Raw genomic sequence first — 14673 nt, 5'->3', positions numbered from 1 at the left:
GCAACACACTATCTAAAAAGTTCATAGTTAACAAGGGTCTGCGCCAGGGCTGCTGTATTTCACCAACTGTGTTCAAACAGTTGCAAAAGCACTAAACCAGTGGAAACGTAAATGCCACGGTATGGGTATAGACCTAGGAGAGGTTTGTTTATATATCTTACAATTTGCTGATGACCAAGTCATCATAGCTAATGATAAAGACGACCTACAGTATATGGCAAGAAAACTCAAGGAGGAATATGAACAGTGGGGCTTGAAAATTAATGTGGAAAAAACTAAATACCTACCCATAGGAGCTGAGCTATCCAATATCGAACTAGAAGATAATGAACAAATCACATCCTGTAGTGAATACACGTACCTGAGAGTATCTTCGATAGAACGGGAAAAGACGATGAGGAAATAAAGAAAAGGGTAACACAAGCTAGAAGAACAATTGGCTGCCTAAATGGAATATTTTGGAGCTCCGAAATAGGAATACAGCGAAAATAAAATATCTATGAAACACTTATTAAAAGCAGCGTACTTTACGGAGCAGAAACTTGAGAATAACCGAGAACAACAGGAAAAAATTAGAAGCTGTAGAAATGGATGTGTTTAGATTAGAAGATCGTTAAGTATATCCCGTAGGGAAAGAGTTCGAAATGAGGAAGTAAGACGACGAATTGGAATAGATGGTTACTTAACAACAGACATTGAGAGGAAACAGTTGATTTAGATTTAGAAGCTGAAAAATATTTGTATAATTATGGAATTAAACTAAAAAAACCGACTGTTTAGTGATTGAACTTCACAGCATCATCAACTATCAAATTTAACGTGTGAGTAGCATATGCATGGTACACGACAATTAGACCGAAATCATTAGACCGAAAGCAGTAGACCGAACTCATTAGACCGAAAAGCACTTTACCGAAACCTCACTAGACCGAACAGCATTAGACCGAAATGGTAAATAAATTTAAAAAGTTTTCAGTAAAGTATGCTAAGATTTTGTATATCTGTCTTTTTGTTTCTTGTATAGACTGTGTAAACTGTTACTCTGTACAGTCTGATATGAAATAATTTACATCCGTTAAACAAATTAGTGACGGTAAAAATAAATTAAGGGTAGAGTGACGTTAACACCATTTTAACTGTTTATAATAACCATCCAAATAACATTTAGTTGTAATTACATTAGTCTTATCTCTTTTACTGCGACAAGTAAAAAGAACTGCTTTTCGGTCTAGTGAGGTTTCGGTAAAGTGCTTTTCGGTCTAATGAGTTCGGTCTACTGCTTTCGGTCTAATGATTTCGGTCTATTTACAGTAAACCCAAACTCATACCTACCTATTATGTCAAAAATTGGACAAGAAGCTAAAAAGTTTTCTCATATTTCTAATTTTTTAGAGCAGTCGTTAAAGTGGACAAATCTGATGTTAATACTTACTTGCTTTATATGTGCAATATCGAGAGTGAAATCCAATGTGATTGAAAAGTATTTATTCTGCTTGCAAAGCCTCAAAATTGAATTTTATATTTCTTTTGTCAACTCTAGTAACTTTGTAAGAACTCTCCAGAGCAATTAGTCCCTCTTTGCTGCTCTTTCTTCTCAATCAATAATTTTCTCATTTCTGAGATCTTCCTGTACGCTGTCAAACCATCTTGGTCTGGGTCTTCCTTTCCTTCTTTTCGTTATTGGGCCCCGTTTTAGGAACACCTTTCCCGTTTTAGGAACACCTTTGTTATCCTATTTCTTTCCATTCTCTCCACCGGTCCCGTCCATCTCACTTTCTGTGCTTTTATGAAGCCAGTGGTGCGTGGTTCGTTATACAGTTCCTCTAGTTCCCTGTTTGTTTGTTGCACCCAACCTTCCTCCGTGTTTTTGTCTCCATATATAACTCTGATCATTTTCCTTTCCCACCTTTCTAGTTTCTCCATATTTGCTTTTTCATTTCCTGTACTTCGCTAACATACGTCACTATGGGCCTTATTATCGTTTTATATATTCTTATTTTTGTTTTTCTCGATACATATTTGGATTTTATCAGTAGTCGTAGGCTTCCCATCTTTTTATTTCCCTTTGCCAATCTGGCATTTAGTTCCCATTTTTTTTCGACCTTTCGAATCTATAATAACCCCCAGTTAAGTAAAATGGACCACTATCTCGAAATTATATTCCTTTGCTTCATTACGCGCAAAGGCCGACAACAAATACACCAAATAAACAATAAGAACGGAATCATTACAAACGACAAAAATCAGATAATAAACATTATTGAAGATTATTATACAGAATTATACTCATCTAGCGTAGCAAAATCCGAAACCCGTGATATGGAACGAAGGAGACTAAATGTAGGATCTGAAACACTCCAGAAATTACCAACGAGGAAGTTGTAAATGCCTTGAAACAAATGAAAAATGGAAAATATCTTGGAGACAACGGAAGAACAAAAGAGATGATTACAGCTGGAGGTCAAATTACTTTGGAGGCAGTTAAAGTACTGATATGAACAACAGCCTTTTTGGGGGTGCTATTCCAACCTCTTGGCAAAATGCGCAGGTATTTTTACTACACAAGAAAGGAGACAAACACAAACACGAAAATTACAGACCAATAAGCCTGTTACCACATCCCTACAAACTGCTTACCAAGGTAGTTACCAACAGACTATCAAACAAGTAATTGGACTTCGTAAGTCCTAGGTTTTCACCCAAAGTAATCGAAAGTAGAACTGGAAGTCGATATTTGAACGCTTCGTGTAACTTTGCGTCAATCGATATACGATTTTACTAATTTTGAGTCGTTTTGACTAAACTTAAAACTCAACTTTTCAATACGCTTCGGTTGTTGTGTTACATGTACTATTTCTGCGACTATAACAGCACTTCGGGTTCTGGTTAGAATCAAGCGGAAATAATATAAAAACCAAAATCAAAATTTTTCTCATCTTGCTAAGGCACGTCGAATGATATATCGCTTATACTATTTCGGTGACTTAAGAACAGTTCATACGGTTACAACTCTAAAACCGGAAGTCCGATGTCATATTTCTCATCTTTAATACCATCCTTGGGTTATAAGCTTTCATTCGACACCTCATTTGTCATTCTATCTGTATTAGTAATGGAGGAGTTGTATTCCCGGACGGAAAGACAGACGAACAGACAGTCATGAAACCTGAAGTATATATTTGTTCTCTTCTTGCAAAGTAGCGTTGAATAATATATCACGTGTAAGTACCATTCCGGTGACTTTAAGACAGTACTTCTTTTCGCATTTCTAAAACCGGACGTCCTAGGTCAAATTTCGTACATTTAGTACCATCCTTGGATTATAAGTTTTTATTCGACACCTCAATTGTTATTCTACATGGTATAGTGACGGAGGAGTTATATTCGCAGTCGGATGGACAGACGAACAGACAGCCTAGGTCAAATTTTTCACATTTAGTACCATCTTTGCATTATAAGCTTTCATTTGACACCTCATTTGTCATTCAACCTGGTATAATGACGGAAGAGCTATATTCGCAGTCGGACGGACAGACAGACAGCCTAGGTCAAATTTCTCAAATTTAGTACCATCCTTGCATTATAAGCTTTCATTTGACATCTTATTTGTCATTCTACCTGGTATAATGACGAAGAAGTTATATTCGCGGTCGTACCGCCCGACGGACAGACAGCCTAGGTCAAATTTCGTACATTTAGTACCGTCCTTGCATTATAAGCTTTCATTTGACACCTCATTTGTCATTCTACCTGGTATAATGACGGAAGAGTTATATTCGCGTTCGGACGGACCGACGGATAGACAGCCTAGATCAAATGTCTCACCTTTAGTACCATCCTTGGATTATAAGCATTCATTTGATACCTCATTTGTCATTCTAGCTGGTATATTGACGGAGGAGTTGTGATTACAGACAGACAGACAGACAGACAGACAGACAGACAGACGGACGGAGAGACGGACGTGGATAATTCAAAGTTTTCACATTTTTTTAAAATTGGGTGAAAACAATAAATTCGATAGTTACCAACATGTTGAACAAGCGGGATTCCGCAAACGTGATAGTACCATAGAACACCTACAGACAATAAGGACACTTATCGAAAAGTGTAACGAATATAATGAACCTCTTCATTTGGCATTTGTGGATTACAATAAGGCATTCGATTCCATAGAACTCTGGGCCGTATTAGACGGAATGAATAACGCCAGGATTGATTCCAGATATAGAATACTACTCAAAAACACATATACGACAATGCAACTATGCAAATAAACGTAGCAGAAGGCCTAACAACAAGCAAAATAAGAACGGAAAGAGGTTTTAGACAGAGAGACACCATATCTCCAAAGTTATTTACTCTTGCATTAGAAGATGCGTTCAAGAAGTTAAATTGGAACAACGTGGAACTAAAATCGATGGCAGATTTTTAAGTCACCTGAGATTTGCCGATGACATAGTACTCATAAGCAACAATACAGAGGAACTGATCTGCATGGTGAAACAACTTAAACGAGAATCTGAGAAAATCGGTTTAAAGATGAATTTAAATAAACAAAAGTGATGACCAATCAAAATATCACAATCGACTTAGCTGGAAGTGAAATCGAAAGTGTCGAAGAGTATATATACCTAGGTCAATCAAACACAATCAAACGGCAGAGATAACTAGAAGAAACCGAATGACTTGGGCAGCAGTAGGAATAGAGATGCATCAAGTCAAACTAGTTTAATTTTATTCAACAAACTTGACTTGACTTGAAAACCAAACTTTTTTTGTAAAAAAGTTTGACCTGACTTGATTTCGATATCTTTAGGTTTGACTTGAAATCAAACTTCTTCAAACAGTTTGAAGTTTGAATATCATATTGCGCAACATGTTTATTTCTAATTACCGACTTTTGTTTTGATTTGTTTTGATACTCCGCAAAATAGTTTGTAGTTCATATTAAGAAGTCTATGCTTGACTTGTTTATAATACGTTCGTTTTGAAGTGTATGCTTTGTGAAATAATAGAAAAAATCTGTAGTCGAAGCAGAATTAATTAAGAAAAATAAATATACTGTAAATGTTAGGATAAAGAAAGTCTAATGCTCAAAATCTTATTGAAGCTTTTTATTAAACAGTTTTCGGGCGACCGGCTTCGGCGTTTACAGTTTATACGCCATCATCAGGCCCTTCAGAAACTGAACAAGCTAAAATGAATCAGCTGTTAAAATACAGTTGTCCTAGGTTAAGTTATGGTGTTCCAATAGACCAGTACTACTCTGATGTTAACTGTTTTAGTCAGTATATTATGATATATAAAGTATTAATAATGATATTATTGGTACTTACATATCAGTTCAAGAAATATATAGTGCGTCCATAAAGTAACGGATAAATTCATTATTTCGTAAACCGGCGATATTAAGGAAAAATCCCGGAACAGGTCGATTTTTATTTTTAAATTCCGATTTTTTGGCATATATATCATACTAGTGACGTCATCCATCTGGGAATGATGACGTAATCGTTGATTTTTTTAAATGAGAATAGGGGTCATGTGATAGCTCATTTGAAAGGGTATTTAATTCTCTATCCAATAATATAAACATTAACATAATTATTTATACATGGTGTTCAAAAAACATTTTTTAAATTAAAATAAGTGAGACAAAAAGAAGAATATATGTAATTTATTTTAAATCAAAATGCATTTTACCACTGTCAGTAAAGAGAAAAAATTTTATTTGACAAATAAACATTGATTTTCGTTTAAACAAAATGTTCAAACTGCCAAGAGACAGGTGGGTGGCAGCTTTAACATTGAATTTAAGCGAAAAACAATATTTATTTGTCAAATAAACATTTTTTCCCTGTTTTCTGACAACAATAAAACGTATTTTGAATTAAATAAATTACATAAATTCTTCTTTTTGTCTCAATTATTTTAATTAAAAAAATGTTTTTTGAACACCTTGTATAAATAATTATGTTAATGTTTATACTATTGGATAGAGAATTAAATACCCTTTCAAATGAGCTATCACATGACCCCTGTTCCCGTTTAAAAAAATCATCGATTACGTCATCACGCCCAGATGGATGACGTCACGAGGATGATATATATGCCAAAAAATCTTAATTTAAAAATAAAAATCGACCTGTTTCGGGATTTTTCCTTAAAGTCGCCGGTTTACGAAATATCGAATTTATGCGTTATTTTATGGACGCACTGTACAGTGTACAATGTGATGTTTGATTGTAACATTGGGCCCAAGTGTCTTTCTCAATTTTAAACTCGCATGAGTATCCAAATATGTGACTTTGTTGCCTAGGTGTTCAGATTTTACTCTCACAAATCAAAAGTGTGTGTGAGAAAAGTCAAAAGTAGCTTATTTTTAGTGCAATTCAATAAAAAACACAAAAAATATATGACAAAAACAAAGTTGGTTATTAACTTTTGGTTATTTACTAATTTAGTCTCTTTGCGTCTGTGCATTTAATAACCAACTTTGTTTTTGTCATATATGTTTTGTGTTTTTTATTGCGTTGCACTAAAATAAAACAAATAAAACAAATTGTTTCTTAGCATTATGTGTTACGATAGACAAATAAAATATTAAAATCTTTAATTTCATTCTTAAAAAATAAAAAGACTACAACTACGCCCATGTACGTACCTGTGATGAATACACAATGTTCAAGTTTTCTAAATATATATTTATAGCAGTGGAGCCACATCATGGAGATTATTTGACAAGGATATCCACCCTCGAATCCGCAGAGAGCTTGTTGTCTTCAATATGGAGATCATGTCACTTTGCGAATTATTTGTTCCTCTTTACTCTTTGCTACAAAATCATCGTTCAGAGATCTTTGGATGACGGCACAATAATTATTGTGAGTTTCCTTTTTAACATGAGAACTGTTACGCAACGTTTTAATGTAAATATTGTTATGATCGGCTTTCTATTACTTTTATATTAATTAGTATTTATTTGATTAATTATTTAATTGTCGCAAATCATACATAAAAAATATTAAGAAAAAATCTCAGGGTGCCTTTTGTCATAAAAAATTTAATTAAATTCTCTTAGGTTATACTTATCCTCTCTCGTGGCTTCAGTATCTCTTAGTTGATCCTTATCGGGATAAAACACGAAAAGGAAATAAATAGAAATACCATAAATAAACACATACAAATAACTTTATTATCAAAAGCAATGTTCTGTAAATTTATCAATTAAATCCTGTGGACATAACTGTCCAAAAGAAACTTTTACCATATAAATTAAACTAATTCAAACAAATATTTATCGCTTTGTTACCATTAATAAAAAAGCTAAACAAACAAATTTGGTATTCGCAAAATTACTTATACTTCCTATTAAGTTTTTGAAATGTTGGAATCTTAAATTCATATGCTTTTACGTAAAAAAATTAACTTCTGATTATAAAGAAAATCTATCACATAGGTTATTGACTGACCTTTTTGATTCACACACAATGATGTCTCCTCTTGACCCAAACAGCTCCTCCTTGTTGATTATGTTAGGCTACCAATCAAAGCCCTCTCCGTTCTCAGCAAACAATCCAGCAGGATACCAGCAACTATTTCTCCAAAACACAAGCCAGGACTCTTTTTGCCAGTACTCGTTCAATAAACTCCAAAACTCTCTCCTCTCTTTCTCTCAACAATAATCTCCTGAGACCCAAATATCTTTTTTACTTGGTGTCACAAATAATTTTAATAACGATAATTCTTGTAACTTACTCTCTTGGACTTTACAGAATCAAAGAGGTATTTCTTCTCGATTTGATTTGTCTCTCGTTCCACTTTTCAGCTACTCTCACTATCAAAACAACCACTAGTACTTGCTTCTGAACTACTCACGAAAACTTTTGACTGCTCTTCTCGGATGCCGGTAACACAATCCTCTTTCTTTTCCAAACTGTCTCAACATTCCAACCTCTCTTTCCCCTTCCAAATTGCCAAGCCAATCAGAAACATTTCTCTTTTCCATTCGAAAAAGCCCAGCCACTCTTTCAAACAATCCTTAAAATTAAAATTCCAAATCTCTCTACCTTTAATTTTCTAAAAACTAATAATTACAGTTACCTGTGGTTTTACTTTTCCCGTAATAACAAAACAATCTTTTTAAATTATAATCCTAAATAAATGTTCCTTTCACTTTACTTATTTACAAATGTCTTTAATTCTTCATGGAAAAACTCATTAGGGAGAAACCTACTACGTGAAAGCTAACTTCTAATAAATATTTACAAATCAATATACTAAATATATTAAAAAAATTAAATTTTTATTCTATCTTTGATTGCCAAATTGATACACAATAATATGTATTAGGATATTATTGTTGGACTTGCTTAATAATTATTTTTAATAGTATCATTTTTGTATGTACAACTAAATATACAGCGATGAGCGCGCTAATAACCGGCAAAATAACGCAAATATGGACAACATAATGTTTTGTGAAATAATAAGAGATGAAACTAGTAGAGTTGCGAAATTATAGGTATAAACCGATAAAACATGACCACTTACAATAGTTTCCCACCTTTAGACGTTAACTTTTTTTGTTTCGACTGACACAAATAAACGGCAAAATATGACAAGGTAATAGCTGAATATTTTTTGCCTGAGGGAATGGGAAAACTGTGTCTATTTAATTGTTAAATTAGTTTTAAATAAATATATTTTAAAAATTAAAGTAAAATTATTAACTCATTAATCATAATCTTTGTTTTTTTTTTATTTATGGACTTCCAAACTATGCTTCCAAACTTACTCATTCTATTCGTTCTAATAGCTCCGTCAAAATTATTTAAAATTAAAAAAATGTGAATGTCACTTTAACGCCATACGTATGACTAAAGTTTAGCTGTTTAAAGGTTCGAAACTATCGTAACTGGTAATGCTTTATATGTTAATACCGATAATTTATCACCTCTACTATTTTCGTCACTTTTCATTTCACAACGCATTATGTTGTCCATCTTTTGCGTTATTTTAAAGGTTATTAGCACGCTCATCACTGTATGAAGTATGTATGTAGGTATGTAATATTTTAATAGTATTAGATTTTAATAGCAGAACGTAAGTATTATCCACATTTTTCTTTAACTAGTCATACAGTAGAACTTCGATAATCCGGACGTCAAAAATCCGGACCGTCAATAATCCGGATTTGTATCTAGCAAAAATATCTTATTCTTTTATTTAATGGCATGGACTTGATGTCATTCAGCCAGTCACAACATGAGGTACTTAGTGTCATGTGTAGTGTGTGTGTGTGTGTTGAGTAAGTGTCTTGTTACTTTGCAAAGTCGAGTGTGTGTGTGTGTGTGTGTGGAAAGATAATGGCATGGAATCAAGTCCATTTGCCACAGAAAGTTGTAAAAGGAATTTTCTTATAGTATAACTACAGAGATGTGGGTTATGCCGTTTTAAATTTGTATTTTATTTTCTTTAATAAAATTTACTAAAAGTTCCAAGGTGTTTTTATTGGCAGCTAACAAAATGTGTGTGAGATTTAATGGAAGAAAATATTTCATTTCAATAAGTGTACGAATTAAATCATTGGATTTTTTTAAATGTTTTTTGCAGCCGAAAAATATATGATTTAGATCTCCGTAAGAGTTCTGATCACAACTACAGGCCGAGGACTGTATAATGCCCAGCTTAGCAAGGTGCGATGGAAATCGCCCATGATTTGTTTTAAGTCGAAAAACACTTGCCGAAAAGAATTTTGAAGTAGGGTAGTTGAAAATATATAGAGGTGGGGATGGTAGGGTAGGATGTATTTTAAAGTAGGTATTTTGTGAGTTTTCTACAGTATTTTCCCACTGTCGTTCCCATTTTAATCTTATTTTATTTTTTATCAAATGAAAGACGTCTGGTAATGTATAAATATTACAAAGAACTCCGTTAAGTACTGCTTCCTTAGCCAAACTATCAGCTTTTTCATTACCTAGTATACCTGTATGACCTTTGACCCATACAAATGTTATATTTAAATCTGCTATCAAATTTTTTAAATTGCATAATATAGGACATTTCATTCTTTCAAATTTTATGCTTTTTATTGACTCCAATGCAGACTTAGAATCAGTTAGTATTACTCCATCTCGTAAATTATTTGATGTTAACCAAGTAATGCCCTTCCAAAGTGCTATAAGTTCAGCAGTATATATGCTACATATTGATGGTAATTTAAACATAAATGATTGTTTTGTATTTTGGATAAAAACTCCACAACCAACTCCGTGTTTTGTTTTTGATCCATCTGTATATATAAATGGCTTATTGACTAATCCACCTAATATGGATTTTAGAAGGGTGTGATTTATATGATGGTATTCTGTATAATTGGGTATTATGACTCTGTGTGGTTTTATTAGTGATCTATAGGGTATGGTATACATAAACAATGTTTTATTTTTACCAAAAGAAATGTGATCAGCATTGGTCTCAACGAAAGCTTCTGCCAGTGGAGGAGAATTCTTTAATTTCCAAAAGCGGTTTGTTAAATCTTCTCTTGCAATATCACTTAATTTGTTGATCATGTTTGACTCTAAGGATTTTAGTTTTAAAAGATATTTTTGTGATAATAGCTGCCGACGCAAATCCAAAGGCAATTCATTACATTCTGCCAGTATTGCTTTCACCGGTGATGATATCATTCCACCTATGCAAGTTCTAAGACATTTATATTGAACTCTGTTTATTTTGTTTAGATTGGTGTTACAAGCAGATCCGTATAAACAACATCCATAGTCAATGAAAGACCGCACATAGGCTCTATAAAACAATAAAGCTATACCAGTAGCTGCGCCCCAACTTCGATTTGTTACACACCTAAGCAAATTATAGCCTTTCTCACATTTGTTTATTAAGTGACGTATGTGACTCGACCATAGTAACTTGGTGTCAACAATGATACCTAAATACTTAAACTCTTTAACTACCGGCAAGGTACGCCCACACAGAGTTAATCTCTCTGGTGCACGTATTCTATGCCTGGTAAAAAACATAATAGAGCATTTTTCTGTTGAAAGGGTCATACCAGTTTCTTCTGTCCATGTACTTACCTTATGCATAATATTATCAAGAGCCTCAGTGCATGCTTCATAACTATTTTGGATGGTGTATATACAGATATCATCTGCATATTGTATGCAATTTACGGAATTATGAAATAGTGAATGAATATTGGCAGAATATATATTAAAGAGTATAGGACTAAGTACGGATCCCTGTGGCAACCCATGATAAACAACCCTTGGACCATGTAACACATTTCTATGGTCTCTAATATAGACATGTCTAGAAAAATATAGTTGCAATATATTTAGAGCAGTCGTTTCGCTAAGACCAATCTTAACCATTTTCTGTTTAAGTATATTTATATTTACAGAGTCGTAGGCCCCTTTTATATCTAGGAATAAACAAGCTAGATACTTGTTGCCAGAAAAGGCAATCTGGATGTCATTTACTAAATGAGTTACTGCATCCAAAGTACCATATCCCCTTCTAAAACCGTATTGAGTATTAGGTAAGATATTGTTATACTCGATGTACCACTCCAGTCTTGTTTTTATCATTCTTTCGAACGTTTTAGTTATACATGACATTAAAGATATAGGGCGATAAGAGGAAGGCATATTTCTATCTTTAGTAGGTTTTAAAATTAAACAAATGGTAATTTGTTTGAGATGCTCAACATAGTTTGAATTCACCCACCAATCATTGTATATATTTAGTATAAAATTTTTAGCAACTTGGGGAAGATTTTTAATAATGTCATATGTAACATAATCATTACCCGGAGCAGTACATCTAGAGGTCTTAATTGAAGCTTCAAGTTCTGTTATATCAAAAGGTGCATCCATGTAGTGGCTGCCAATTTTCTCGTTCGGACCTTCAAGCATATTTGGCACAAAACTAGGTGCTACAATATCAAAAATTTGGTTTATTAGTTCTTCAGATAGAGGATGTTTTTTAAAAGTTGAGTTTTTGTTCGATATTTTTTTTATAAAACTCCAAATTTTGGATATTGGGGTATTTTTATTTAATTTGTTAATAAATTTTTTCCAACATAGTTGTTGCTTTTGTTTAAGAAGTAATTTAGCTTTGGCCTGAACATGCTTAAACTTGAGGTAATTTTCATAATTCGTGGTAATTTTATATTCATGGTATGCGTCTTTTCTATCATTAACAATTAAAGTGCATTCATTATCCCACCAAATAGGATTTGGAGGTTTTTTACTGTTACCTGAACGAGATTTCATTGACTTAGAAGCTGCATCATTTATTACTTTCATAAAAAAATCAAAGGAGTTATTATTACTGTTATTGTTATAGATTTGTGTTTCGATTAGGTTTTGAAAAAGCGTCCAGTCAGCTGAAGACTCAATCCATTTTCTAGAAGGTGTTTTGTTAGTGGGGGTATATTCCCGAGATATAGTAATATGGATAGGGAGATGATCTGAGCCAAGTGTATCATTCAGAGGATTCCATTCAGATAAACTTAAAAGGCTAGGTGAGACAAAGGTAAGATCTATGGCAGAAGGTCTTTCGTTAGGTCTGACTATCTTAGTAGGTCGTCCGTCGTTTAAAATAATTAGGTTAGTTTCTTCTATAGCTTCTACAAGTCGATTTCCTTGTGAGTTATCTATTGTAGAGCCCCAAAGACTGTGATGACAGTTAAAATCACCGCATATAATGACATCACCCTGTAGTTGTGAAAAAAGATTATTCCAGTCAGTCTTAGTTGCTTTTATGTTGGGAGCTTTATAAATGGAGGCTAAGGATATCTTAAGGTCATCGATATATGCTGCACATACTTCTATTTTGGAATTAAAGTTTTTACGAATTGAAATTTCATGATAGCATAGGGAATCTTTAATAAGTATGGCAGTGCCTCCGAATCCATCAGTTCGATCTACATGTAATATATTGTAAGTTGGTAAATGAAATATTTTCTTTTTAGATAACCAAGTTTCGTTAAGCATAATTAAATCAAATTTAACAGCGTGATCGTTTAGAAAATTAATAAGATTAGCTTTGTTTTTTGTAATGGAGTTACAGTTCCATTGCAATATATTTATCATCTACTTAATAATAATTTTCGTCACTATCACTATCATTGTATTGTATCGTATCTAAGATTGTTCTGAGTTCTGTTTGTGTTTCCTGGACAACTAGTGGATCTGGGTTTACCAAATTAAATTTTTTAAGCATATTTTCAAAAATAGAAGAAAGTTTCTGCAGTATTTGTGATTCTAATTTTTCTTTGTATGAATGGAAAGCTTCTCTATGTGGATTAGGAATGATAGGGTTTGAAGCGGTATTTTTAAGTTTAAATGAAGGGGGTTTATTAACTGAAAGGGGCGAACTTACTTTGCGCTTTTTCGGCTGTTGGTAATGAGGACGTGGTACCCAATTTTTATTACTCGTGGAGGGGGAATTGTTCGTGTCAATATTACCATTCAGCTCAGGGAAATTGTTTAAATTATTTAAAATATCGAAATTATTATGTGTTACTATTTTAGCGTAAGACGGATTTCTTACAATAACTTCAGCTTCTTTAAATGATACATTTTTTTCAGACATGATCTTTTTAATTTTTAATTGTTCCTGGTATTTCGGGCAAATTTTTGATACGGACTGATGGTCATGCTTTTCACAGTATATGCAGTAAGTGTCAGAAGTGCAATCGGTATCATCATTTTCATCGTGGGTTTGACCACATTTTTTACATTTAGTTGTAGTGCTTTTACAGTATTTGGCTGTGTGGCCATATCGAAGGCACCTGAAACACTGAACTACAGGATATATGTAGGGCTCTACAGCAAATCTCACCAAATCAATTTTAACAAATTTTGGCAAACTATTTCCTAAAAACGTCAAGACAATCATTTGCCTAGGGACAAACTGTGTCTCATTATCAGAATCAACTATCCTACGTTTCATTCTTTTTACATCTACAACTTTATGTTCACTTTCGATATTCTCCATTATATACTTTTCGGACAAAAATGTGTCAATTTGTCTGATAATTGCCTTTTTATGGTTGAAAAAAATAGGTATATACGCGATCAAATTGTTATCTTTTATTAATTTATGTCCTATAATGGCATTAGCAATATTATAAGATTTAAAAATAATTTTTACTTTATTTCTCCCGACTAATTTTATGTCAATAACATGTGTGTTAAAAGTAGTATTTTTAAATAAATAGTGCCCAACTTTAACAGCCGATAAATGACTTTTTTGATCAACCGGTTCAACGATAACATAGTACGGTCCGATGTCTGTCGAAATATATTTGTTGTCTAAATTATATATTTTATTATCAATTTCCATTTCGCCTTGTATATCTTTCTCATCTGGTGGGTCTTTTCCAGACGGGGGAGTACCCCCGTCGGAAGAGTTACTCATTATAATATTAAAAAACTTGTACTTACCTTAACTATGGGTTTATGAAATAACAAACCAAAATAAAATATCTACCTGCCTAAATTCGAGCAAAAAGTAATTAAGCGCGTGTAACAAAACCAACCTTACTGTTCGGAAGACACACTAATACTGTTGCAAAGTCGACGTCATTGTCTTTGCAAAGAGACGCTAATTGTATCCGAACGTCTGCGGTCTATCTTA

Source organism: Diabrotica virgifera, chromosome 10, assembly GCF_917563875.1.
Source record: "Diabrotica virgifera virgifera chromosome 10, PGI_DIABVI_V3a".
Lineage (NCBI taxonomy): Eukaryota > Metazoa > Arthropoda > Insecta > Coleoptera > Chrysomelidae > Diabrotica > Diabrotica virgifera.
The sequence above is the reverse complement of the archived record's forward strand: the minus strand, read 5'-3'. Positions refer to the sequence as shown.